Source organism: Pituophis catenifer, unplaced genomic scaffold (genome assembly GCF_029215685.1).
Source record: "Pituophis catenifer annectens isolate HBS135680 unplaced genomic scaffold, rPitCat1.0.hap2 SCAF_4, whole genome shotgun sequence".
Classification (NCBI taxonomy): Eukaryota; Metazoa; Chordata; class Lepidosauria; order Squamata; family Colubridae; genus Pituophis; species Pituophis catenifer.
Window position 1 is genome coordinate 83476452 of NW_027256884.1, and position 27006 is coordinate 83503457.

The following is a 27006-nucleotide window of genomic DNA, read 5'->3' on the forward strand; positions in this document are numbered from 1 at the left end:
TCATTTTTACTTTCTCAGATCCACCACCATTCCCATTAATTGCTGTAAGCTTCAATAGCAAAAATAACTGTAGCAGCTTACTTCTTATAAAGATTCTCATAATGTTATGGATTTAATGTTATTTTGGATCACTTGTGGGTGGGAATATATTTTCCCTACAGGTTGCAAAGAATAGTTGATTAAACCCTGCAAAATAAGCTGCTTTCTGTAGGGAAAAGAAAATAGAAAAGCATCAAATCTGTTGTCACAACAGCTGTCTTTTAATACCATAACAGGTCACTCCTTAATGCATTCAGGAGGTCTAAGTTTTTATGTATAATATTTCAAGTTGGTCTTGAAGACAACTTCAATATTGAGCTAGATAGATCAATGCAATATATATTAATGAAACTTTGAAGGAAGATAGTAACCTCCCAATAACGTTTTCCTGTATTTGAATATTAATATCGGACACTCTCTTTGTTTTTAAAATAGTCACAGTTAATTCCAGATACATGTGAGTTGATTAAATTTACCCTGTTCAAATTCTCTTACTTAAACATGCTGAAATACAAATTTCATATATTCATATATAGTTTCAAGCTTCTGAAAAAAATAAAAATAAAAAGCAAGATAAAAATTTGTTGCTGTAAATCATTTTTAAAATAATTACATTTTAAGAAGGAATCTTAAATACCAGTACTGATTCCACTGTCCAAACCCTGGGAAGAAGATTCAAGCTGCCAGCACCCATGTTCACCTTCATAGACCTTGAGAACTTTGTTGATAACAAGGAGCAAGAAATGTCAAACAGGTGCAGCCCACTTTATCTCTAAATCCACAGAAGACAAAATAAACTGGTAACATTTCCTCATCCCCATCTTTCCTACATGTTATATTTATGTGCTTATTTTGTCTAAGAATTATAGCATTTATGCTATAAACCTGTCAAAGCCACCATTCCTTGTGATGGGATCTCTAGGCTGGCCAAAGATTCCTGGGAGTTGCCATCTGTTGCCCACCCAATGTAGAAGTGGTTCTGTCATAACCTCTGCAGTTATGGTAATTTAACACACTATAGAAAAAATAAATAAACAGCTTCACTGCAGTTTCAGATATACTCCAGATAAGAAATATACTTCATATAAGAAATAAATCACTTATCTTTCCAACCTGCTGCTGTGAGATCAGAGAAACACAGAACTGCTTTCAAACTGACAGAGAATCCTCTGGTGGACCTAAGAGAGATTATATGCTGCTTCTCTCTGACTGAGTTCAACAAGACAACTAAAATATACTCAAGTCTGAGATCAGACAAAAATCATCTCATATCTGGTCATCATTATTTTATTTCTGTATGTTTTTAATCTATCATGGGTATTGTAAACATTAGCATGGTGAACATGTTCTGATGCTTTCTTACTTTGTTTGACATTGAAAAGTAGAAGCAAAAAACAACTAGTAAGCATTTAGTTGCAATGTAAGTCCTCCTCTTTTTTTAAAAAAAAAGTTTGGAAACAGCCTCAAGAGAACAAATTCAGTTGTCTGGTAAGTGTGATGTTGAACATTAATGGAACTATGTTTGGCATATCTCAAGTGGAAAGATTTCTTTGTTGTGGTACCCAGCCTTATGAAACATTCTACACCCCCACTCCAAAATGAAGTTAGCTCCATTGTACTTATTTTCTCAGAAGTTCCTCAAGATCTGGCTATGCCATCAGGCTTGGGGGTGGGGTCCCAGGGGATTGGTGAGATCTTGAAATAATGACTGTTTTTGATATGTTTATTACTTTTATATCATTTTATATGCTGCCCACGTTCACCTTTTTGTGAGATGAGTGGTCAAATAAATTTGATAAATAAATAAATAAATGTGGTGGAGAAGATTTGAACATGGAATGTAAGAATATCCTTAGGCCATAACCAAGCAGCTGCCAGAATGAATGGAGCCCTTCAAACTGAAAAACAAAAATCAAGAAATAGGTTGGTCCCTATACTCCATTTTTTTGGTATATTCAGATGGAGATTTTTAGTGGTACCAGCATTGCTTGAACTTGCACCCACTCTCTGCATAATCCACATGCCTAAGAAAATTCCTTAGGTGCTAGAGGAGAAAAAGAAGCATTCTCTACATTGTTTAAAGCCTCCATGTGTTCAGCTGCAAATGGAAAAGGAATGAATAACATATTATGATCATGACTTGATTGTTTATCGTGAAGTATTCAGAAAATTAACAAAAGATGCAAGAGTGATAAGTGGTGGGGAATATGAGACAGGCATATTTTAATAGTATCAGGAGTAATTATTTGGGGAAAACACTGACTTAAGAAATGAAAGAAACTAGAGTAACTTTAGAATAACTGAAGAAAGAGAAAACATGATACCTACATGAAAAAAAAGTATCAGAAGAGAGTATTGAATAAATGGGAAGCAGACATAATTAACGATGATATGAAACCTGCTTGAAAGAATGAAAAGAGATTTTTTACAGAGTACTAGAAAAAAGTGAAGAATTACTTTAGATAATATAAAAGTTAATGTCCAATATAACAAAGATAAAAGAAAATAATACATACCACGAGATTCTTGAAAAACAGTAAATTTGCAAGTATATGTTATGTAACCTGAGATATATTAATGTATGTATGCATTTGTTTATGGAATGGATGTGTGCCTTTACAGGTTGGTGAAGATGGAACCATGCCTGATGTTTATAACAACATTCTGATTTTTCTGTGAGTGAATGCAAAGATTACAGGAAATTTAATTTGTTAAGTGAATCAGGGAAGTTATTCTGCATAAATTGAATTGAAAGGGTTCAAAAGGTAACATTGTACAACATCTGGGAAGCTATTATTTTATTCAGATACACTTTTGCTTCTCATTGACAAATATCTGAATTGAAGGATGAAGGTTTTTTTGAATGCTTGTTGATTTAGAGAAAGCAAGACTTAGAGAACAGTAAATAGATCATTGAAATACATAATATTTTGTGTTATTACTTTGTACAACCTTTGTGTATTACCTTTGTACAACCTACAAAGGTTGATTGCTGAATGCAATTAAAAAGGCATACGATTAAAATAAAACATATGAAAGCATAAACAGAAAGTTTAATAAAAGATTCCCTAGACGTATAATCAAGAATAATGTCTCTTGAGTTTCATGGTATCAAATATATGAATCAATAAATGTAAATGTATTAATAAATGTATATTGACTGCTTGAAATGTTAGAAATGTATTAAGTTCGAAGTGTATTTAGTCCTGCCTAAGGCAGAACTAAAACTTGTAGTCCCCAGCACCTTAACTACTACTCATGTTTTTACAATGTCTTACACTTACCAAATTTTGGAGAAAATATTGGATTATATAAATATAGTTGTGCAACAAAAACCACAGTTTTCAGAAGGTAATATTCTTTTGAATATTGAACTACATACATGGTACTAGGAAGTTGACAACCAGATAATATAAATGGATTCTCCTTGCTTTTATTATGGCCAGAAAAAAAAGACTGATAGCATTCGAAAGATAAATGTATGGTATGGCCCTTTTCACCCAATAGATTGAAGATGTGCTTACACTTGCCACCTATGAGAGATTGCCTAAGACAAAGTCTTAGTATGGGCAAATATAATTTAAATATGGGACTCATTTGTACAAAATATAATAGGTTTAATATGGGGTGGTTATATAAATATATTAGAAATGCATATTTACTTGAATAATATGTGTACAGAATTGCAACTTTTTACACTAAAATTATACATTATATCTTTTTGTTATTGAACGTTTTTACTTTAAAAAAACACTTCTGGTTTTTTTCCCTTTTTGTCACAGTGCATGTATTTTTATCCTTGTGGGTATATTTCATGTTTCTATGTCATTATTTTAAAAACAATAAAATAATAAATGAAAAAAAAACTATTCATCCACAGAATAATCTAAAAGTTGCTTACAGCATTTCACAAAATACACAGCAAAGCAAGAAACTAAAATGACAAGGAATCTTTCAAAATATAGCAATAAACCTTAGGGAATTTTGAATTTCCCTTTTTACAATAATTATACTATACTCAACTTCTGTTTGGCCTCATTACCTAATTAGATGATGCATTTAGTAGGGGGAAATCTACTTAAATATTTCTGTTTGCTTTTATGAGCCAGATTCCCCTTATATGCATCTTTCTATTCATTTTCTTAGCGGGTGCAATTTCAAGCAATCTCTCTATAATATACTGTATATTTATACATACATACATACATACATACATACATACATACATACATACATACGTAAATATGCATGAATGTATGTGTGTGTGCATGTGTGTGTATGTGCGCATGTGCGCACACACACACAGACAGAGAGATTCTGCACACATCCTTCTATAATATACATTGTTTTGCTTATATTTTGAACTTGAAATTTCTTAACAGGATTATTTTTCTGTCTGCGTATTTGCATTATATAGTAATGCAGTATATTTGTATTACCATACATTTAAGACTTTTTTGTATATTCAGGGAATTGGAAATAAATATATTCTGACTGGATAAATTTGTAATTATTTTTCCCCCATGCTGTCTGAAAGCACTAGGAAGTGAAACCAACATACAGCAAGAGTTAACAGACCAAGCTTCTAGGGTCTTTCTTCTGGTTTATAAGAAGAGAAGAATGAGTTCCGCAAGAATGTAACTCACAGAAATGTGACTTTTCAGCTGATACAATACTTTTGGTAGAGATGTTTCTATTTCACTTCCAGTTTTCCCTTAGCCACCTTTCTAGATGAAATCTAACAGTTGTTGTGCAGTTCACAAAATGAAAGGAGAAAGGAGGGCTTTTGAGTGGTAATATAGAGATAAAATTCAGGTGCACTGAGTTGAGGTTAAAAAAAAGTGTACCAGCTTGGAAAAGGAATAAATATATTTCTTCAAAAATGTTTTGATGGCATTTGGTAGGAATAAAGTTTTAAAAGGGTAAGGTAAGAAAATTGTAAGTTATGCATAACTGAAATCTTAGAAAAGTAACTCATAAATGTTTGAGAATGGAGAAAAGGGAAAGAGAAAGGGAAGGAAGAGAGAAGAGAAGAGAAGAGAAGAGAAGAGAAAAGAGGGGAGGGGAGGGGAGGGGAGAGGAGAGGAGAGGAGAGGAGAGGAGAAGAGAAGAGAAGAGAAGAGAAGAGAAGAGAAGAGCTCTATATTTTGAACAGGTCACCGTGTTCTTTTCTGGAATTTCTTTAGCAGCACCATAGCAATTTTACTGTGCTAGGACTAGGCAGCAATTTTCTGCAGTTTATGTCTCACAAGCCTAATGGAAGCATTTAGGGAGCAACAAAGGCCTTGATCTCCCAGTACACTGAATGTTTTCTATGCCCTCTGCAATAATTGAGAATTGAAAATCTCAGGAGTGCCTTGCAGGAGATCTTCAGTGTGCATTGGGCACTACGTCTTAAATGTATACATTTTATTTTGGGAAAAAGAAATGATCTTTGTAACAAAGTACCCATTTCAATAAAAAGAATTTTACTAGCATTTGCAAGATGCTTAAGCACCTATAAAACTAGAAATGTAACCTGGTATCATAGATATCTGCAGCAATTATATTACTGAAAAGACTTTGAGCATAATTTTAACTCTGCAAAAGATAGAACAAATTTAAGATTTCCAAACCTGTTGGTTGTTGTGTCATTCTGTAAAACAAAAAAGAGCAAGCCATACAAAGCCGCTCGCTGTCAAAGCTCCAGAGTAAAAAAACTGTGAAAAATAAATCAAAGGCCAAGTCTTGTTGATATAGAAATAATAGAGTGATTTCTACATCTACAAACCAGGAACAGTTTTGGATTCAAGGTTAAGGATAGTATACCAGTCAAATATTAAGCAATCAGTTTTGAATCCCCATCTGGAACTGACTTGTAGTATAATAAGTAATCTGTCAATGTAAAAAAAGAAATCCATTGTGATATAAAGTTTTAATTGTTCTTAATTCTGTGTATGGGATTAAACGTCCAATATCTACTACATAACTTGTATGTAGGTTTCCCAGTCACAAGAACCTTAATAGCATATTCATTTTAATGAAATCACAGAAATTGTTTCATATCTTCAGTCTGTACATATGAACATCAATTAGACATGGATATTTCATGCATGTTCATGTTTCCCAATTTAGTTTTCTTTATCTTTATCTTATTTGAATTCTAAATAGCAATTCAAAACTCACTGAATTTATTGGCAGTTATTCAATTATTTTTCTTTCTTCATTCACATTCTATGCTTTGATATTATTTAATATAGAACTCACACATTGTGTTGAGCTAATTTCCCTTCTACCTCGTCAGTTTAATAGGGCATGTAATTCAGCATTCTATGTGAATGCTTGTACCAATTATCCAAATTTTGAGCCAATAATTTTCTCTAGATTTACTTCAAGATGTCAAACATTAAACCTTGAATAATCTTTGAACAACACATGTCTTTAATCATGAGCCATTCGCTTTAAATGGTACTTCAAAGTACAGCCTCTTCTTCTTTTTCATGTTGGAATACCCAAGAGTCAAAATGAGCACTGACACCTCAATTATACTGTTAATTTCACATTTCACATCCATGCATCCTTTCTTAAATCAGCACATGTTTAATATTACTCAATAGTGTATGTCTTGTTATATATTGATATGCTATATTTCTTTTGTGTTCACATACTTGCAGTTTTATAAAGAAACATAATAGAATAAAACATACTAGTATAAAACATATTTAGGGGACATGAATGTGAAGAGACATTGGGTCTATTCTGTCATATCTGTCATATCTGATATTCATTTATATTATGTCATATTTGTGAGGTTTATAATGTTTAAATATGTGATGCTTTTGTGAAAGGGAAGCTACTTTTAAAAATGTCTGACACCTCAGGAACTGCAACCTTTATAATTCTTATCTTTTCAAAACCTCTCTGAAGGAGGTCAAAATGAATTTGAGGAAAATAGAAACTAAGCAAAACCAATTGGATAGATTTGCCTGTCCATTACTGATAAACTTCTGAAGCTCAAAAATAAATTGTCATTTTATCAGAATATTGTAGCTATGCTAGTTTTGATTTTTGAATATCTTCATCAAGAATATTTTCCTTTGGGATAAACAAATAATTCAAACGGTACTGTTAAAGTGGAGATTCTGAAATCCACTACAACTGTTTTATAAAAATTCTACCTTTTGTTTCACAAGGCCATGTCTAGATGATGCATACGAAAGGACAATGGTTTTCTCTGAATCATATTTTAGCTACAAAGAGATCTTCAATGAGCACAAAGTGATACACTTCTACTTGAAACTGGTAGACATCATCATTTGCATTTTTTCAGTGCTAAATTTCTTGTATCTATATTTTAAAATATGCACTTAGAAGTATAAACATTTGTTTATGTTTTCCTCTTCCTTGCAACTGAAATTTCTTCGTGGAGACCATAACAAATTCAGAGACATCCTATAGTTACTTCTAAGGAGAAATGCATTTTGGATATGATAGTAGAAATGTTCCTGGTGTTCATTATATGGAGCCAAGGTAGAAATGCGAATGTTTTTCCTTCAGGGCTGTATGACCTGTCAGATGTACTAAAACAGCAAACTCAGGTCTCATTTGGTAATTCAATCTTTTGTGTTAATCTCTGGAGGATGAAAAAAAAAAAAATCCCAAACCTGACATTTTGGCACCTTATCTTTTCAGCTGTCTCTTTTGTTCTGGAAAAAAGTCTCAATTCTGTCAATATTTGCAATTCTTTTCCACTGCATTCATATTTTTAAATTGCCACATTGTACTTTTGTTTCCTATGTCAGTTTTCCATGTTAAATATATACTTCTAAAGTAACCTTCAGCATCATTTTTTTTTCACTTAGACTTGCTCATTATCCCTCAAGAAATAGCAGCAACAGGATTCACAGGCAGCCATGGGACCAATTTAATTCTGAGGAGCTAAGCTCATTTTACTTGTGAGTGAAATTTATTTTTCTTCTCAAATTTAATCAACAGTGCCACCAGGTGGCTGGATCAAACCTATCTATTCAAGAATGCTGTAACGGATTAATTTTGGAATCTTGGCATTGTATAGGAACAAATGTAATTTTACTCACTACTATGGAAGCTACCTTTTCCAAATTGTGCTGACTGTCCAGTAAGGTGGAAATGGACGAAAAGAATTTATAGTTAGTCAGTTATTGCCATTCATGGTATACTTTAGAATGTATTTGAGGGGACATTTTTAAAAAAACAAACTATGAGAACTGATGTGGCATGTAAGTTCGCCGCAGTCGTATTAAAATAAATATGTGCATGCTGACATGAAGCATATTTTCATAACACCAATAGATTTATTTCTCACCCCTAAAGATCCAATCAGCATAAGAAAAAACAAGCTTTGTTAAAACCAAGGCTAGTGAGTGAAGGAACACATTTTCCTAACATTTAGAATCATAGACCATCCATGATGGTCTATGAGTATACCTCCCTTGGGAAGGAACAGGCAGAGGCCAGAAAAGGTGTTAGGAGCCTTTTAGTTACATCGTATAAAAGTAATTAAATCCCCCTATCCCAATATTTTATTGAATTATTTTCATTGTTCATTTGTGTTGTTTTGTTGTGATGTTTGGATTTATTTTATTTTTTTTAGGGAAGATGCATATATTAAGATTTTACTAAAAGGAAGTGTGATGGCACAAACTTTAGGGACTCCTAATCTATAGGGACAAAGGAATTATTGTTTGGTAATCCCAGGAAAGAGCTAATTAGTCAAGAGAATAGAATTGAGAAAGCGTAGCAGAACTTGGATATTCTTATGTTGTTTATATACTGCTGTGTCCTTTGTATGAGTTTGTTAAAGAACCCATGAAAACTGGATAGTAGATATTACAAACTATTGAATAAGTTCATTGGAAGCCAATAATCCACATGAGAGGGTCAATGATGAACATTGCTTGGTTCAATTAAGCAGGCATAAAGATGGTAGTTTAGGCATAACAGGAACGGGATATAAAAATTTACAAGGAACTTGCTCACTAAATAAGATTCAAAGTGAGATATTGTGACAGCTGAGATAATTCCTTGGCTTTAAACAACATGGCTTTTAGAATAAACTGTCTACCTTATTAAGAAAAAAAATAGACAAAGGCCTTTACACTATTAATGGCAGACTGAATTTTGTAAGTTCAGGAACTGATAGATAATTCCTAAAAAAAAATGGAACAAACACGCAACCTTGGTGTGAACCCTTTTGTTACAAAAATAAGGAAAGTCAATTGACCTTCTTTTGTATCTCTCACTTTAATAGCATATGGATAAAGGGAGATGATTGAATAGATGTCTTTTATCAATGGAAGAAGTACTATGTTCAAGCAGGTTTACTTAAGGTGAAATCAAAGGCAGCCTTCAAATCAATGAAGAATGCATACAAGATTTGATGAGGAGATGCCATTTACTTTTCTGCCAGGTCTTTGAAGACAGGATGAAGATAACATGGTTAAAAACTCTCATCCTCTCTTTAAATTTAAACAAGAGACCAAGGGTTTGGGGCTATAATTCAGAACACCAAATTCCTTTAAACAAATAATTTTCCAACAATTATTTTACCTTTGGGTCAATTAGAGTCTAAACTATTATCTATTTTATAGATCAGCATGCCTTTTGGGGGCAACCAAATGGAGGCAACAAGTCTATTTGATTATTTTGATCAAATAAAATTGCTAATCAATGAGGTTATTGTGATATAATAGGAACCCTGACAGAAAGTGCATAAGCATTTATTGAAATCAAAAATTAATAAGGAATCTTTAAATTCATCAAATAATAACAAAATATATAAGAAACTACATATAGAGCAATTGTGTGTTATAATTGGCAAAATATCTAATGCAATCTTAGGATGTCCTAAAAGAATTTAAATGTTTGCATCACATGATTATGTGCCCTATTGGGGTTGAATATGGAAGTTTATATTAATCTGGAGTAACTGTTTTTTCAAGACTACATGAATAGCAACAGATATTTAATCCAATCACTAAGAAACATGAAAATGGCTTCCAAATAACTCAGGCTTGAATAGTCCTTCATGCATTCAGAGCTTGTTTGTTTCTTGAGACATATTCATCACCTGACACTCATTGCTAGTGAGTGTGAACTTCGCTCCCTGTTTATATACTGTAGCTTATCCTGCCAGTGCTGGAAGGGTATGGTTTTTACCTTTGGAAGTTGCTTAATTAGGGCATCATTTTCTTCTTTACTGTTTGTTTAGTGTTAATCACTGCTTTATCTGAGTTTTGTCCATTTAATCACAATTTCAACTGGGAAATTGTTAGCATCCTAGATCAAGTCAAATCCAAAAATGCTAGAGAATTCCTGGAAATTTGGGATTTGGACAAATCAGCCATCTGTAGGGACATAGGAATGAGGAATATGCACATCATTCAAAAGAGAGAACAAAAACCCATGACAGATCAGATCACATCTTCCTGAAATAAGCGCTTGGCCTTATTTTCAGGGAGGTCTTATTATTTTGGGGCATGTGGAGCAATGGGGCTCGTCTTGCCATCTTACCTGATTTCCATCTCTGTCTCCCTAACCCTAACCAGAGGAAATGGCGGGGACAGGCTGTGCATGTTGTTTAATATTTTCAGGGTGGGCTTATTTTCAGGGAGGGCTTATTAAAACACATGAATAGTCCCAAAAAACTCTTTTATTGCAACAGCTGTGAAATACGTTCATTCACAGCTGAGTCCCAATTAGTTGCAAAAAGTCCTTCAGGAGAAGTCCTATGGGATAATCACCAACCTTTATCTCCTTTGACACTCTGCTAAAGACCTACTTGGCAAAGCCACAAGATTCCAGAGTCCAACAGAGATACCAATTGGGAACAGAATTAACAATGTTGCTTTCCTGCAAAGTGCCATGTGCCTTTGCTCATCTTTTAAGTCTTATGGGAGAGGCCAATCATCTCCAGGCCTTACTCCCAAGGCATCCCTTTTTTTTAACTGTTTGTGCCTCCTGGCAGCTCTGCGCATGCAGTCACTAGGAACAGGCTCCTCCTGTTGCTCTGCTTCTCTGCTGTCCAACTCTGGAGACTCCGGAGTCCATACATAACTCCCAGATGGCCCTGGCCCCATGTCTGCCTCCAACGCAGAGCCCTGGTTTAGCCCATGTTCCTCCCCAGCCTCTTCACTGTCCAACTCCACTGCCAGCTCCATAGGCTGCTGGAGGACCACAACAATATGTGAGAGCTTTTACATGCAATATTTTTAAATAATCTCAATGCTCAATGACAGAAGATGTACAAATTCTGCATTTTGCAGCAAGTTTTATGAGTCTTGCAAATCCTCAAAGAGATATTTTGTTCTGTTTTTATAACCTGATATGTTAATTCACTACTATTAATTGATTGATATTGGTGTTGACTTATATATTTTAATTATAATGTTCTGGGTTGATTATTGGTATATTGATACTTTCTTGCTATTTAATATTTCTTTCTTTGAGCTGTTCCATTGTTTGTTATTCCATAATGGATTTATTTTTATTTTGTTCCAAAATTTATGTGATAGAGAATGTCTTGTGCTAGTTTGGCTTTAAAGGGTGGTTTAATGGTCTTTAAAAATAATAGAACCAACTGCCATGACATCCTTCTCTCTACATTCAGTCTATTTCTCTGATTTGTGTTTACCATACTGTGCCATTCAGTATTGTACTTTACGTTATTGTTCTTTATGCTTCAAACTATATGTTGCCTTTGCTTGAATTTTATGAAATTTTAATTTTGAATTTTCGAGATGCTTAAATTATTAGTGCAAAGCATGTGTGAATTACCACTTGAACCTAAAAAGAAAAACTACTTTCCTCATTGGTGCCCATTTGAATGTAGATTTTCTAGAGACAAAATTACTTTATTTCCTGATTTGCAGTTTTCTCAAAATGAGTTATAAGAACAGTCATTTTTATTTTGTCAAATAATGTATATTTTCTTTCCTTTGTAGCATCTTAATTTTCCATTTAGTTTCCATTTAGTTGCATCTTAATTTTTTTAATCATTTACAAAGTTTCATTTTATGGCATATTGACATTTTTTTTTAAAAAAAAAAACCACCCTTTCTTACAAACAATGCAGTATTATCTGTTTAATTTTAGTCTTGGCCCCTTTCCAAGTAAATCTAATAGTGTGATTTTTCAATCTGTTCAGTTTTGTACTTTGAGATTTGAAAGGATAGAGATGGAAATTAAAAATGCATTGCTTGACATAGAGATAATTTCATCCTCCTACCCCTTTTCAATTCATCAAAGCAAACAAAGTTTTATCATGGGAACATTTCCGACATAGTTGCCAAACTACAGTTTGCATACAAGTGTAAAGATGTATGTTTCTTGGGGCAGTCATGCTATTATTCACAACGGTGCTATTATATGCAGTCTTTTTGTGGCAGAGGGTCTTTGTTCCTCCCTTTTCTTAAAAAGACAATGCGGGATCATATGGACAACCAAGTGAATACGCAAGCTGAAAGGAGGAGGATGACTGCCCTTAAAAGCAGTCCAATCAACTTCTTTTGGGACAACTTTTCTTGACTCGTAGCTAATTGTTTGGATTTTAACCAGCACTTTTAAAAAGTATATAGATATTCTTCTGTGAATTTGTTGCTATTTTTATTTTACTCCTTCCTGTTTGTGATCTGTCCCCATACCCACACACACACCAACACAGCCAGTCGAGGGTTAAGGAAACACTTTGGAACGCACCCAGGTCTTATCTCCCACTTGGCAGCGATAGACACACTGTCTGCCAAGTGACTTTATTTTCAAAGTAAAACAGGAAGATAAATACTCAAGAGTCCAAATGTCTGACACTTTAAATCTTTCTCTCAGCAGTTCCGGACGAGGCTTTAGTGACTATCCAAGGTTTGCTTTGTTCGTCACAAGGATCCTTGACCACTACCCTCTATTATATAGTCTCTGGGGTGTGGTCCAGTGACTCAGTTCTAATCCCTAGCACGCCTCCTAAGCTGCTGCAAATGTTTATCACGCCTTCGGAGGCGTGCGTCCAGGAATGATGTTTCTTCATCACTCTGATTCGAATCAGCTGTCTCCTCTCCCTCAGCCGGCACTTGAGACAATGCCAGAGGGGAGGGGCCTGGAGAGGGAGGCCTGGCTGACTCCTCTTCCTCATGCTCAGAGCTTTCTTCCTCCGATGGGACAGGCTCAGAGGGCGGGGCCACAACACTTTGATATTAAAACTATCAAAGAGGAAGAAGTAACTTGTTTTGTTGGCCTGTTTGATTTGGCCATAGCTGGCAATCTAAACTAGTCTATACCGATGAGCAAGGTAGAGTGGTGGTGGTTGAATTAGAAATAGGAAAGAGGAAAATGTTAATTGTAGTGATTTATGCACCTAACCAAAAACTACAGGTTTTTTTTAAAGACCTACATATAAAATTAGCAGAATTAGAATATGATGATATTTGTGTAATAGAGGATTATAATGCAATAGTAGATGCAAAGAAGGACTACAAAACCGGGAAGAAAAAACAAAAGAAAAAAGAAATACTTCCAAAAGAATTCTTTACTATGGCTGAAGAATTAAACCTGGCAGACGTATGGAGGGAAACACACGAAGAAGAGGCCCAATACACCTTTTACTCCCATCCACATAACTCCTGGTCAAGACTGGACATGGCATGGATGACCCCAAATATTAAAATAGAAGTAGAAAAAATTGAGATAGGCACAAACCAATGGGCAGACCACAATCCACTATTCATAAACTGGAAAGGGGAAAGAAGACGTAAGAGATGGACAATGAACCAAAGATTATATAAAGAAAAAGAATTTAATTCGATGTTAGAAAAGGAAGTAAAAATATTTTTTCAGATAAATAAAATAGAGGAAACCTCTTTACAAAACACATGGGATACTTTAAAAGCATATATAAGGGGCCTAGTAATAGCATATACGAGGAAAAAGAATAAAGAGAAGAAAAAACAATTAGATAATTTAGAGAAAGACCTAAAACAAATAGAACAAAAACTCCAGGAAAAGCCCCAGAACAAAACAATAAGAGAAGAATGGGAAATGATTAAGCATAAATTGAATTTGATAAACCAAATAGAACTAGCCCAAAAAATAAAAATAGTGAAACAAAATTATTTCGAACACGCAAACAAAACGGGCAGATGGCTAGCCTATAAACTGAAAAAAGAACAGAAAAAAAGAATGATATACCAATTGAAAGATGATAAAGGAGAAATTCAACATAGTAAAGAGGCAAAAAAAGAAATTATTAAGAAATTTTATGCGAACCTATATAACCAGGGGAAAATAGAGGAAGACAAAATAAAACAGTACATAGGGAAATCAGGAATGCCAAAAATCACAGAAGAACAAAGAATTACTCTCAATACCCAGATTACTTCTATTGTGAGTTTGTTTGAGAGGATTCAAAAGGCTGTGAGGGAGGAAGCCATTTACACCAAAATTCTTAGATCCTGAAATGCTAAGATTTAGTGATAGATGGAACAAAACATGACCCTTGGTTTACAAGCATAGTTAAGAGACAAAGAAAATCCCAGGCCTCAATTGCCTCAACACAGAGATCTTTGTCCAATAATTTGGGAAAGAAAATAGCCTAGCCTGGTCATGCAAATGGCTGCATGTCTGTCGCAGGGATATTTTTGTGGCACTATTACATGAAAATATGTACAGAGTGAAGATTGCACTGTGAAACCACTTCTATTTTGTGATTTTGATAAAATCTTGGTTTTCTGTAGATAGTTACACATGTTGCCATTTTGCAGCTGCTTGCTGAAGTTATTTACATTGATAAAATTATGGCTCTTACAATTACTATCAGTTATTTCATGTTTTCTATAATGAAATAAAGTACAAACATATTTACAAGGACATGACATTATAATTCTATCCATTGTTATTTTCAAATAGAAGGAGATATGCATGTAAACGTTTAGGACTGTCTACTTTTCTTTTCTTTTTTATTCCAATCTTTTGTTGAGTTAAAATTTCATTTTAAGGGATGCTATAGAACGAATTATTTCAATGACTGCTTGAATTCCAAAGTATGTTATTATTATGTCAGTGTGTTTATCAAACCCAATTCTAAAGGCTGCAATGTATATTTTCCAGAGCAGGATGAGAATAAATAGAAAGAAGCAGAAAGAATGTTCAAAGAGTCTACTTTCACAGGTAATTTTAATATTAGATAAGGCAAAGAGAGAACAAAACTATAGATTATGCTGATTAAGTAAAATTCTGACGGGAAAAATGTAACATGAGTGAAATATAGCAAAATTTTAAGAGGATTAAATTATACTTTATTCCTGCAAAATAAGAAGCTTTACTGAGTTCCAACCAGTAAAAAGAATTAAGGGAAACAGAACTTTAAATCTTGAAATACTGACTGTAACATTACCACTTTTAATGAAATGCTTGCTTAAAGTGCTTGCTTTTGTCAATGGGAAAATTACACAGCAGGTATATGAATGTTATTGCAGTCCATGCTAGGACTGGCAAGCTTACTATTCATGTCTTAAAGTTGCCAGTCTAATGCTGAATTTCTATGTTTGTTGCAAACTGAGCACTTCATTTTGTTTGGGGTCAATATAGAAGTACAGCCAGATAGCAAATGAGAAAAAAAGGTCGCATATACATGTACTTATTAGCATTGGTACTTCATCCCTGGAGAAGATGGAAGTCAAATCACAATAGAAGGTGTAGACGTTCAAATTAGGTGAATTGAACACCTGCCTGCTCAGGCACAACCATTGGAGGTTAATCATAATTCCAGCTTCAACACTGCAGAAAAGTGGGTTATCTATGCAATAAATAAATAAACACAAGAAGAAAGTTTAATAATTACAGTGATCATAATGAATGTAAAGAAGAAATTGTCTTAGTTTCCAAAGAGAACATTTATTGAAAGTAAATTATTGGTTCATATAACCAACTCCTGTTTCAGTGTTCCCTTGCCCAATGCATGTTCATTTGCCTTCCCTCAATCCAATACTACTTCTTACCAGTAAGACCAGGTGAGGTCCAGTGACAGAAGCTGGTACTGTGATAATTAGAAAATTTGGTCCAAAATTTCCATACCTTAAAATTCCCTAAACCAATAAGGCCCAGACCTAGTTAGGATTTTTTTTTAAGAAGCAGACTGTGCAAATAGTATTATATTTGTCTACTTAAACTATGCTGTACACTTTATAATACAATGGATTGGGATGCAGTTAAATTGGCTTATTACCCAATTGTTTCTTGTTGTCATTGTCATTTAATGTTATTCACTCTAGAAAAACAAATAACTAGTTTGTATGAATTGGACCAAACAGCTTCAACCAAGATAGATTTCACTATCTCAGCTGCAGGGAAATCACACAGTGGCATAACAAGGGCTTCCGGAAATTTCAACGTATCAGTGGCATTATATGCACAAACAGGAGTTGTGCGGTGTCCTATAGCTGGAGCTCTCGCCTCACAATCAAGAAGATTCGATCTCAGGTAGAGACAGATATTTCACTCTCTGGGCACACTGAAAATGTATCTGTTGAATAAAACTCTGTATTGGTGACAGAAAGGGCATCCGGCAGTAAACACTCAGCTCCATTCAGTTGCCCAGACTCCACCCTGCAAGGGATTATGGGGTCATTAAAATAGGATGATGATTATATGCACAAACAGGAAAATGCCATTTCAGAATGATAGGGGAAAAAGAAAAATTGGGGACTTGGGACTTGGTAGAATAGGGGTTTTAAAAAATTTAGACCATGAAACCACCTTGTTTAAAAAAAAAAAATCCAAGAAGTGCTGTTTAATAATCAAAACACTAATAATAGAAAATTGTAATAAAATGAAAAATACACTACTTATTGTAAATGCAAAATTTCCATAAGAACAGCTGCAATACCGGCAATTTAGCTTCATTTTTTTCTGTAGTTTGCAATTGCACTAATTTATAACCAATGATTCACATTTAGAAAAATATTCTAAATATGCTGTTTCTATTTATCAATTCTAATTTAATAACAACAACAAAAACAATAGAGTTTGGATTGGACAAATGTGCCACAATCAACATCAAATGGGGTAAATAGTGAAAACTGAAAGAATCCAGATGCCCTATGAAAATAACATCAGGAGTCTAGATGAAGATGATCACTACAAATACTTGGGTATCCTTCAAACTGACAACATAAAGCACACTGAAGTCAAGAAAAAGGTTAGAAGTGAATAAATCAAAACAGTGAAGAAGATTTTAAAGCCCAAACTCAAGGGCAATGGAAAATATCTGAATGACAGTGAAGAAGATGCACTGAAGTTAGTATGCCATGAAGGCTTACTGACTACTGGAAAGCCAAACTGGCCTACAAGAAAGACCAAATGAAGAAGAGAATGGAAGCATAGTAAGATAAAGCAATACATGGCCAGTACATTGAAAAAAATAGGAAGGAAAGCAGATAATAACAAGACCTGGCAATGGATAACAGCAGGAAAGTTCAAGAAAGAGACTGAGGGACTAATTCTGTTTGCACAAGACCAAGCCTTAAGAACAAATGCATACAAAGCCAAAATTGATAAGATAGCAACAGACAGTAAATGCTGACACTGCAAAGAAACTGAAGAAACAGTGGACGATCTGGTAAGCTACTGCAAGAAGATCTCACAGACTGACTACAAGCAATGACATGACAAAGTAGCAACAATGGTGCATTGGAAAATCTGCAAGAAATATCATTTGTATGTAAGCAAGAATTGGTGGAGCCATAAAATAGAGAAAATGACAGAAAATGAAGAAGCTAAATTTCTCTGGAAATGTAGAATTCAAACAGATAGATACCTGCCACATAACACTCCCGACTTAATAATTGTCAATAATAAAGATAAAAAAAAGTCTGGATAGTTGACATGGCAGTATCTGGAGACAGCAGAATAGAAGAGAAAAACTGGAGAAGATAACAAAATACAAAGATCTGCAAATAGAAATAGCACAACAGTGGTGAAATAAAGCAGAGATAGTACCAATAGTAATAGGTGCCTTGAGTCTAATTCCAAAACAACTGCTGTATCACTTGAACACCATCGGCATTGACAAATTCACCATCAGTCAATTGCAAAAGGTAGCTTTACTTGGAACAGTTTACATCCTGCGACGATATCTGTAATACCATCAAACATCCAGATCTGCCTATCCCAAGTCCTTGGAAATGACTCAATGGGTAGACAAAAATGCCAAATCCAGTCTGAACATCTGGCTGACTGTGCAACAAACCAATATATTCTTCTCTTCCAAGGAATAGTACTGATCATTGTGGATGATCCTGTGTTCTCTAGTGATTTTAAGGGCTATGGTGAACAGGTGCAAACGTATCAGACAAGTCTTAGCTGAAGAGTCAAACTAAACCTTTAACCTTTAATTAAATCAATATAATGAGAACACATAATTTGAATTTCATGCTGAATCTATTGTTTCCCAGATTAACAAGAGTGGCATTGATGCTATGGCTTCCAGGCATTCACCAAAAAAAAAAAAAAAGGGAGGGGCTACAGGGCTCAGACCAATTGGGAATATGCCCATGAAAACATAGAAATATGGACAGTAATGTGAAGGGGGACAGAAAGATTCACCATAATTTTTCTTTAGCTTCTAAGCAAAATAGAAATGGCTTTTTTAAAAAAATAGTCTTTATGTGAAAATAGTTCTATAAATTCTTTGGGAAAAGGCAGGAAGCCATGTTTTGTACATGCACATGTGAGGAGACAGATCATTTGAGTGATGATTATCCAAAGTCTGCTACTCACTTCCTGCAGGGATCATTGCAAATGGTGATGATGACAAATCCTGGTGAATACAATTGATAAAAAGGAAAATGTACCATCAAGGAAGGATCGGAGGAGATGGCCAGTGTGAATCCAAGACCAGTGCATTTGAGGGTTTCTACCACCACCACCACTATAATCCCTCATGGAACCTTTCAAATTTTTGTGGATCCTGGGATTTTATGGAAACTAGCTTAGAAAATTTTATGCATACTACAATATAGAAATATGTTTATATGTCTATAATTAGCTTTTGCTTTGCTATGCTACCTGTTTTGTCTTAAGCCCAATTGATTTTCAAAATGGTCCCCCATGTACCACTGAAATCTAAAGCTAACCATCAACCCAATAATGTGTTAATTCTTACTCTAACATTTTCTTTTCCTCTTAATGCTCTGTTGTGTTTTTATCTGACATGAATTTCTATCATAGTGAGTCAGTATTATTTTTTAAAATGTATTTTATTTAATCACAAATGTGAAGATTGCCAAGAGAAAAAATTGGGCAATATAATGAATGTTGAAGGAGAGAAACTCCTTGAAAAAGGAACTGGAGATCATTAGTAGACAGAAGGGAGAAATAACAGCACAGAGGGAGAACAAAATAGTCCTACAAAATATCTTACCTGCTGTGCAGGTACAGTCCAATCTGCCCACTAAGGAGAATGATAAATGATGGTGTGCTAAAAGACAATATATACACTGGTAGATGAGAAGCTTTGCCGATAGCTCTTATATCTGGAATAAGTAAAAGATTGATGACATCATCAAGTAGCTCTACATTTTGAAAGAATTCTGAAATGGAATAAAAGAAATATGTATACAGCCTGGAATGGTATAACATAAGGCAAAAGTTGCAGATTTAGGTTAGAAAAACAAAAGAATGATGAAATTAGCCCAAGAGCAACCCTACCAAAGTCTTTTTTTCCTAACCCTGCAAATTTATATCTTATAGTAGCATATATACCTATACATTTGTGAATTTTCTTTCTTTTCTGGTCCCCATCCTCATACACAAATGATGAGCTTGCTGAAAATCTGCTTTAAAATTCTTATAAATTGTTAAAGTTTCTCTCTTTCAAATTAATTTATTCAGTAAAATCCTTATAACAAATTGATTTCTGTTTCTGTGCCTTGATGGTATTTCCTGCTGTTATAGTATATCTATTGATTGGTGAAGTTTCTTTTCATTCATTCATTTCATAGGTTTATAGTGACTGCCATCTACAGATCCTCAGCAGTAAAAGTATAGCATAAAACAAAACAAAAGCCAAAACCAAAACAAGTTCCCTAGATGGCCATCAGAGACATTAAATCCCAGTTTAAACCTGATAGAATTATACTGTTTTAACAGGTTTTTAGAATAACATCTCAGAACCAGAGAGTTCCATAGTATAGGGGTAATTAGACATGACATCTTTGAAAGAACTTTGACCTCTAACTCTTCAACACATATAACAATATCCCAAGGAACATGTTTAGTTGGGCATTGTGGGTTTTTAAATACATAAATACATGAAATATGAATAAATATGTTATATGAAATATAACAGAAAGCAGAATTTCATTCTGGTCACAGTCATATGAATTTTGGCTATTATTTGGTGTCACTTTAGAGGTCATTTCAAATTTGATCAATGCATGAAAAAAACAAAAGATTATACTACTTGGCTAGGGGGAAAAACATTCATTCATAACATCCTCACCCCTATCAACATTTATGTTGGTGTATTTAGCAAGCAAGAAATGTGACTATTTGTTAAAGCTATGGTACAGTAAACTGACACTAATGAAATCTAAGTTTCAAAGGCATAGCATTAATTATACTAATTTTATCTTCTGAAATTTGAGGGATGTAACTACTGAAGCTGAAAGGCACTTCTTATTTTAAATGAGGGTGTACATGCATGGATTGATCTAATACAATCAGGAAAGAAACTATACATAGATATATTTAATATTGTTTAACAAATAAATCTACCAGCGATTCAAGTTGTATTATAGGTTGTTGCTAGGCTATGGAGCACTAAATAAAACATTATTAGAACTTTATTTTCAGTTAACGTATCAGTTTGGATTTATTTTTGTATGTGTTATCCTTGAATTTTTACCTTATTTACACAGTAATTTGTGATTACATGATTTGATACTGTTCCAATAAAGTATATTGTATTGATGTCTGTGGAATGATAATAGGGAAGATTATAAAAAGATTATTTAGCTATATGTCTAACCTATCATTGAAAGCAGCTAGTTAACACAATGAAACAGATGATACTTAGCTGATTTCTTGTCTTCTAACATGTATTTATTTTGTTTTTTAACATGCATTTTTCATCACTTGTAATAAATGATCAATGATGTTGCTGAAGATAGTAAGAATTTCTGTTTTATCAGATAAATATTGCTTTTGTTGATAATGTACTAGACAATTATCAATATACTATAATGGGGTGACCAACCTTTTGGACCTCAGAGACCACTAAATTCATAACTTTAAATCCCACGGACCACTAATATGATCTGCCTAATGAACGGCTGGGTGGGGGTGGCTAGGTGGTCATGTGATTGGGCGTGGTCAACTCAATGTCACTCACATCGAGGGACACCTAACAAGCCTCTACTTGCCCCTCCCCACCAAGTCACTCCTCGCCTCCCCACCTGGGTTCCTTAGGGCCCCAGCAGGAAGCAGTTCTCTCTGGACTATGAACCCTGGACTGGCCCTCTTTTCCACCTTGGACTCGGACGTACAATGACGTACAAGAAAGCCAACCTGCTAGCATTGCGAGACTCCCCCCTCTCACAAGTTTGGCCCTCCACTTTATCGAGGGCCCACCTCGATGATGGGCTTTGGAACCCCAAGAGGTAGCATGCGAAAACTAGAGGGTTGAGGGGTTTTATATCAAAAATTTTTGTAAAATTTTTAAGGGGTTCTAGGGAGGGGGAGGGTTTGATTGGAATGTGGGTTGTGGGTATGGGGGATAGCCCACAAAGGGGAGGGGTGGGCCTGGCAAGGAAGCACGGCATGGGAGGTGGGGATCTTGGGGTCGAGGGGGGAGTCATAGTTTGTCCAGATAGTGCTCTGAATATCATTACCATGAGTGGGAGAGGTAGGTATGGTGGGAGCAAGGGGCCATATCGAGTCAAGGGAGCACGTACTCGCTGTTTACAAGCGGTGACATGCTCCAGCCCCCAAGGCTCCACCCATTCCCCAGGTTGCACAGACCCTCAGGACCCGACCCTTCAGCTGATGCTGTGCAATGCCAGGTCCGTAGTAAATAAAGCCCCACTCATTTGTGACCTTATTTGTGAGGGGGGAGCGGACCTGGCGGGTATTACGGAGACCTGGTTGGGCCAGGAGGGGGGTCCCCCTCATTGAGATGTGCCCACCAGGTTTCCTCGCATTCCATCAGCCGAGGTTACAGGGCAGGGGCGGGGGAGTAGCGGTTATTATTAAAGAAGGTCCTCAGATGGCTGGCTGTGAGTCCCTCCTCGTGAAGTGGGGTCATGGGGTTCAGATGGGTTTGCTGATCACGTACCTGGCTCCCTGCCACATGGCAACAGCCCTGCCCGAGCTACTCAACGTCATCGCCACGGTGGCAGTTGATACCCCCAGGCTTATGGTCATGGGGGATTTCAACCTGCCGTCCATGGGTGAGGCATCTGAGGTTGCTCGGGAGTTCATGGCTTCCATGACAGCCATGGACCTGACCCAGTTAATTCATGGCCCTACCCCTGGGGGGGAAACACGCTGGATCTGGTTTTTGTCTCTGGTCAGTGGCTGAGTGATCTTGAGATAGGGGATATAGTTACTGAGCCCTTGTCATGGTCAGATCACTCTCTCCTTCATCTTGACCTTCACACCGCTGCACCCCACCGCAGGGAGGCGGAGCCGGTAAAATGGTTCTGCCCCAGGCGCCTGATGGAACCTGATAGGTTCCAGATGGAGCTTGGGCCATTTCCCGAGGCTCCGGCACACGCCTCGACTGGAGACCTAGTGGCCGCCTGGGATAGGGCGGCCGCTGGAGCTCTGGATCGAGTTGTGCCTTTGCGGCCTCTGACCCGGCGCCGATCTCATTTGGCTCCTTGGTTCACTGAGGAGCTGAGGGAGTTGAAGCACCGGAAAAGACGCCTAGAGAGTAGTTGGAGGGCCAGTCTTTCTGAATCGGACCGGACACTGGTAAGATCCCATATTAGGAATTACTTAATGGCGATAAAAGCAGCAAAATGTAGTTATTTTGCTGCTCTTATTGCATCATCAGATAACTGCCCGGCCACCCTGTTTAGGGTGACCCGCTTCCTGCTCCACCAGGAAGTGCGGGAGGACCCCTTGGAGGGTAGAGCCAAGGATTTTGTTCAGTATCTGTATGACAAAATCACTGAGATCCGGGAAGATCTGGACTCCGACTGGGTAGTCTCAGGGGGAGGGACTGGGGCAGGTCTTGAGAATGTTATCTGGGATGAGTTTGTTCCTGTGACCCCTGATGATGTGGACAGGATTCTGGGCAAACTGAATGCAACCACTTGTTTAATGGACCTGTGACCCTCCTGGTTAGTGCTGGCTTCCCGGGAGGTGACGCGAGGCTGGCTCCAGGGGATTATAAATGCTTCATTGGGTGAGGGTGACTTCCCTGCTGCCTTGAAAGAGGCGGTGGTGAGGCCTCTCCTCAAGAAGCCTTCCCTGGACCCGGCAATGTTGGTTAATTATCGTCCGGTCTCCAACCTTCGTTTTGTGGTGAAGGTTGTTGAGAGTGTGGTTGCACAACAGCTTCCCCAGCACCTGGATGAGACGACATATCTGGATCCGTTCCAGTCGGGTTTCAGGCCTGGTACAGCACGGAAACGGCATTGGTCGCGTTGGTTGATGATCTGTGGAGGGCTCGGGACAGGGGGTGCTCCTCTGTCCTGGTCCTGTTAGACCTCTCAGCGGCTTTTGATACCATCGACCATGGTATCATGCTGCACCGGTTGGAAGAGTTGGAGGTGGGAGGCACTGTACTACGGTGGTTCTCCTCCTTTCTCTCTGGCCGGTTGCAGTCTATGTTGGCAGGGGGGCAGAGGTCGACCCCGAGGCCCCTCATATGTGGGGTGCCACAAGGGTTGGTCCTCTCGCCCCTTTTGTTCAACATTTATGTAAAGCCGCTGGGCGAGATCATCCGTGGTTTCGGGGTGAAGTACCACCAGTACGCTGATGACACCCAGCTGTACATCTCCACCCCGGACCACCCCAATGATGCCCTTGAAGTGATGTCTCGGTGTCTGGAGGCCGGGTGGATCTGGATGGGGAGGAACAGCCTCAGGCTCAACCCATCCAAGACCGAGTGGCTGTGGTTTCCGACATCCTGATATAGTCAGTTGACGCCATCGCTGACTATTGGGGGCAAATCGCTGGCCCCCACAGAGAGGGTTTGCAACTTGGGCATCTTCCTGGACTCACAGCTGTCTTTAGAAGAGCACTTGACGGCCGTGACCAGGAGGATCTTTTATCAGGTTCGCCTGATTCGCCAGTTGCGTTCCTTTCTGGATCGGGACTCCCTACACACAGTCACTCATGCCCTCGTCACCTCCCGCCTGGACTATTGTAACGCTCTCTACATGGGGCTCCCCTTGAGGAGCACCCGGAGGCTCCAACTGGCTCAGAGTGCGGCCGTGCGGGTGGTTATGGGAGCAACATGGTGCTCCCGTGTGACACCTCTCCTGCGCGAGCTGCACTGGCTCCCGGTGGTCTTCTGGGTATGCTTCAAGGTTTTGGTTACCACTTTTAGAGCACTCCATGGCTTAGGACCTGGCTACTTACGGGACCGCCTACTACCACAAACAGCCTCCCACCAGCCGGTACGCTCTCATAGAGAGGGGCTCCTCCAGGTGCCATCAGCCAAACAATGTCGACTGGTGGCCCCTAGGGGGAGGGCCTTCTCTGTGGGGGCACCTATTATCTGGAACGAGCTCCCCCCAGAGATACGGAGGATCCTGGATCTGCGCACTTTCCGCCGTGCTTTGAAGACACTCCTATTCCAGCAGACCGGCCTGGCCTAATTTTCTCCCCTTCTTTTAAATTTTTAAATTGAAATTTTAATTCGTTTTAAATTATTGGGAGTTTTAATTGTCTTGGGCAAAAATTTATTTAATTGGGTTTTAATCATGTTTTTAAACTTTTATATTTATGTGTTTTATTTTGTGCCTGTTCACCACCCTGAGTCCTTCGGGAGTAGGGCGGTATACAAATTTAATAAAATGAAATGAAAAATAAAATGAAAAAAAATGTTGTTGGAGTAAGCAGCCACCATGAGAAAGAGTTGACAAAACAGCTCAGTTCAAATTGGATCTGACCAAGAAGGAGGCTCAGCAGAAGCACCTCACTGAGGACTACAAGCCTAGGCTTTCCGTGGGAATACAAGGCCAGGTATCAGCGCCTGGAGGCTCAGCAGGCTGAGATGGTTAGCCAGTTCCAGGCCATGATGCAGTCCCACTGAAACAAGGCTCTCTGGCTCTTCACTACCAGGAGCACTTCCCTCGAGCTTTCGCCCAAAGCCCCACACCAGGAGGCTGAAGAGGACCCCAAATCAGAATTTCTGCCCCCTACCCCACAAGAAGACCCGAAGGGGAAGACTCTCTGCAGCAACACAAATGTTCATTGCATGAATTCAGCCCAGAGGCTGTAGTTTGAGGATCCCTGATTTAGTACAATATATAAAATGCAAATAATTTTTCTATGGACCACCAAAATTTTCTTGCGGACCACCAGTGGTCCACGGACCACCAGTTGGTGACCGCCTTACTAGACAATACATTATCAAATACAGATTCTGGCAAATATAGATTAAAGGATAGATAGTTGTTACAAGCCTGATTACCATTGTAGGTCCTAGACTAAAATAAGAGATAAGAACAAGAGATAATTTAGAGGTCAGAAATCAAATAAAGCCTCACAGTCAAGAATTTGTAGAAGGCCATGATAACTAACCATGTTCTAGGGATTCAGTTAGGCAGGCACAACAAAATCACTGGACAAAGAGTGTCTGTCTGTCTGTCTGTCTGTCTGTCTGTCTGTCTGTCTGTCTATCGGTCGGTCGGTCAGTCGGTCTGTCAGTCTATCTATCTATCTATCTATCTATCTATCTATCTATCTATCTATCTATCTATGTCTATCTACCTACCTACCTATCACATTTATTAGCCAGCAAACTCAGGACAAATCAGAACATTATAAAAACAAAAAAGGCCATAAACCAGAGACCAACATAACAAGAACCAAAGTTCTCCAAAAAAAAAAAAACATATTTCTAAGAACTTCCAAATCTTTAAGGCCTTGTTAAAGGATAGCAAATTGAGGTCAATTTGAACCCCATAAGACAGGTACCAAAGCACAGAAAGAGTGTCAAGCTGCAAGTTAGACTATTGCTGCTTTGAACCAGTAGACGACGTCACTGGCACAGGAATTTCTGGAAGTCTTTGATTTGTAGATTCTTAGTTATGATCAGACAAGGGGTCTTTCAATAGAACCTTGGTAATTCGTGGTCATGATAATATCTGGGAGGATAAACTAAACTTTTTTGCTGGCTATTCCCATTTGAAAAATGATTCTAAAGTGTCCTGCTTAAATAAAATCTCTGCAAGAACAACATATCATTCTGGAGAAAAAGTTATATATTTGTTGACACCACATATAATTTATTAGTGGAAATCTATCCATATTGTTGAAAATGTTACTGAACATATGAATGCAAAGAAAAGATTAAGAATTGCTTGGAACAGAATGAGAAGAATTGTGCAAAAGGGTGCCACAAAACTATGGGCAGTTACACGAATTGGAAGGATGAAAAAGAACATTGTTTTGGAATGAGGTGAAAGACACTATGGATAAGAAAAAAATCATATACATGAATAAATGTTGGAGAAATAGGGAAAATATATATATAAGGTGTACATTGTGTGTATTTGTCTTTGTAATCTATTGATTTTTCTATGTAAAATATTCTCAGTGCACTTTTAATTATTTTTGTACAATTTGTGAATATGTCAGACAAAATTTATATAGATGTACTGTACTAATTATTTAAATTGCAACATTTTAAAGCCTTGTTTTGTTTTGTAGCATTCAATCAGGTTGGCAATTTCAGTACTATGGAGAAGAGAGTCTCTCTCTCTCTCTCTCTCTCTCTCTCTCTCT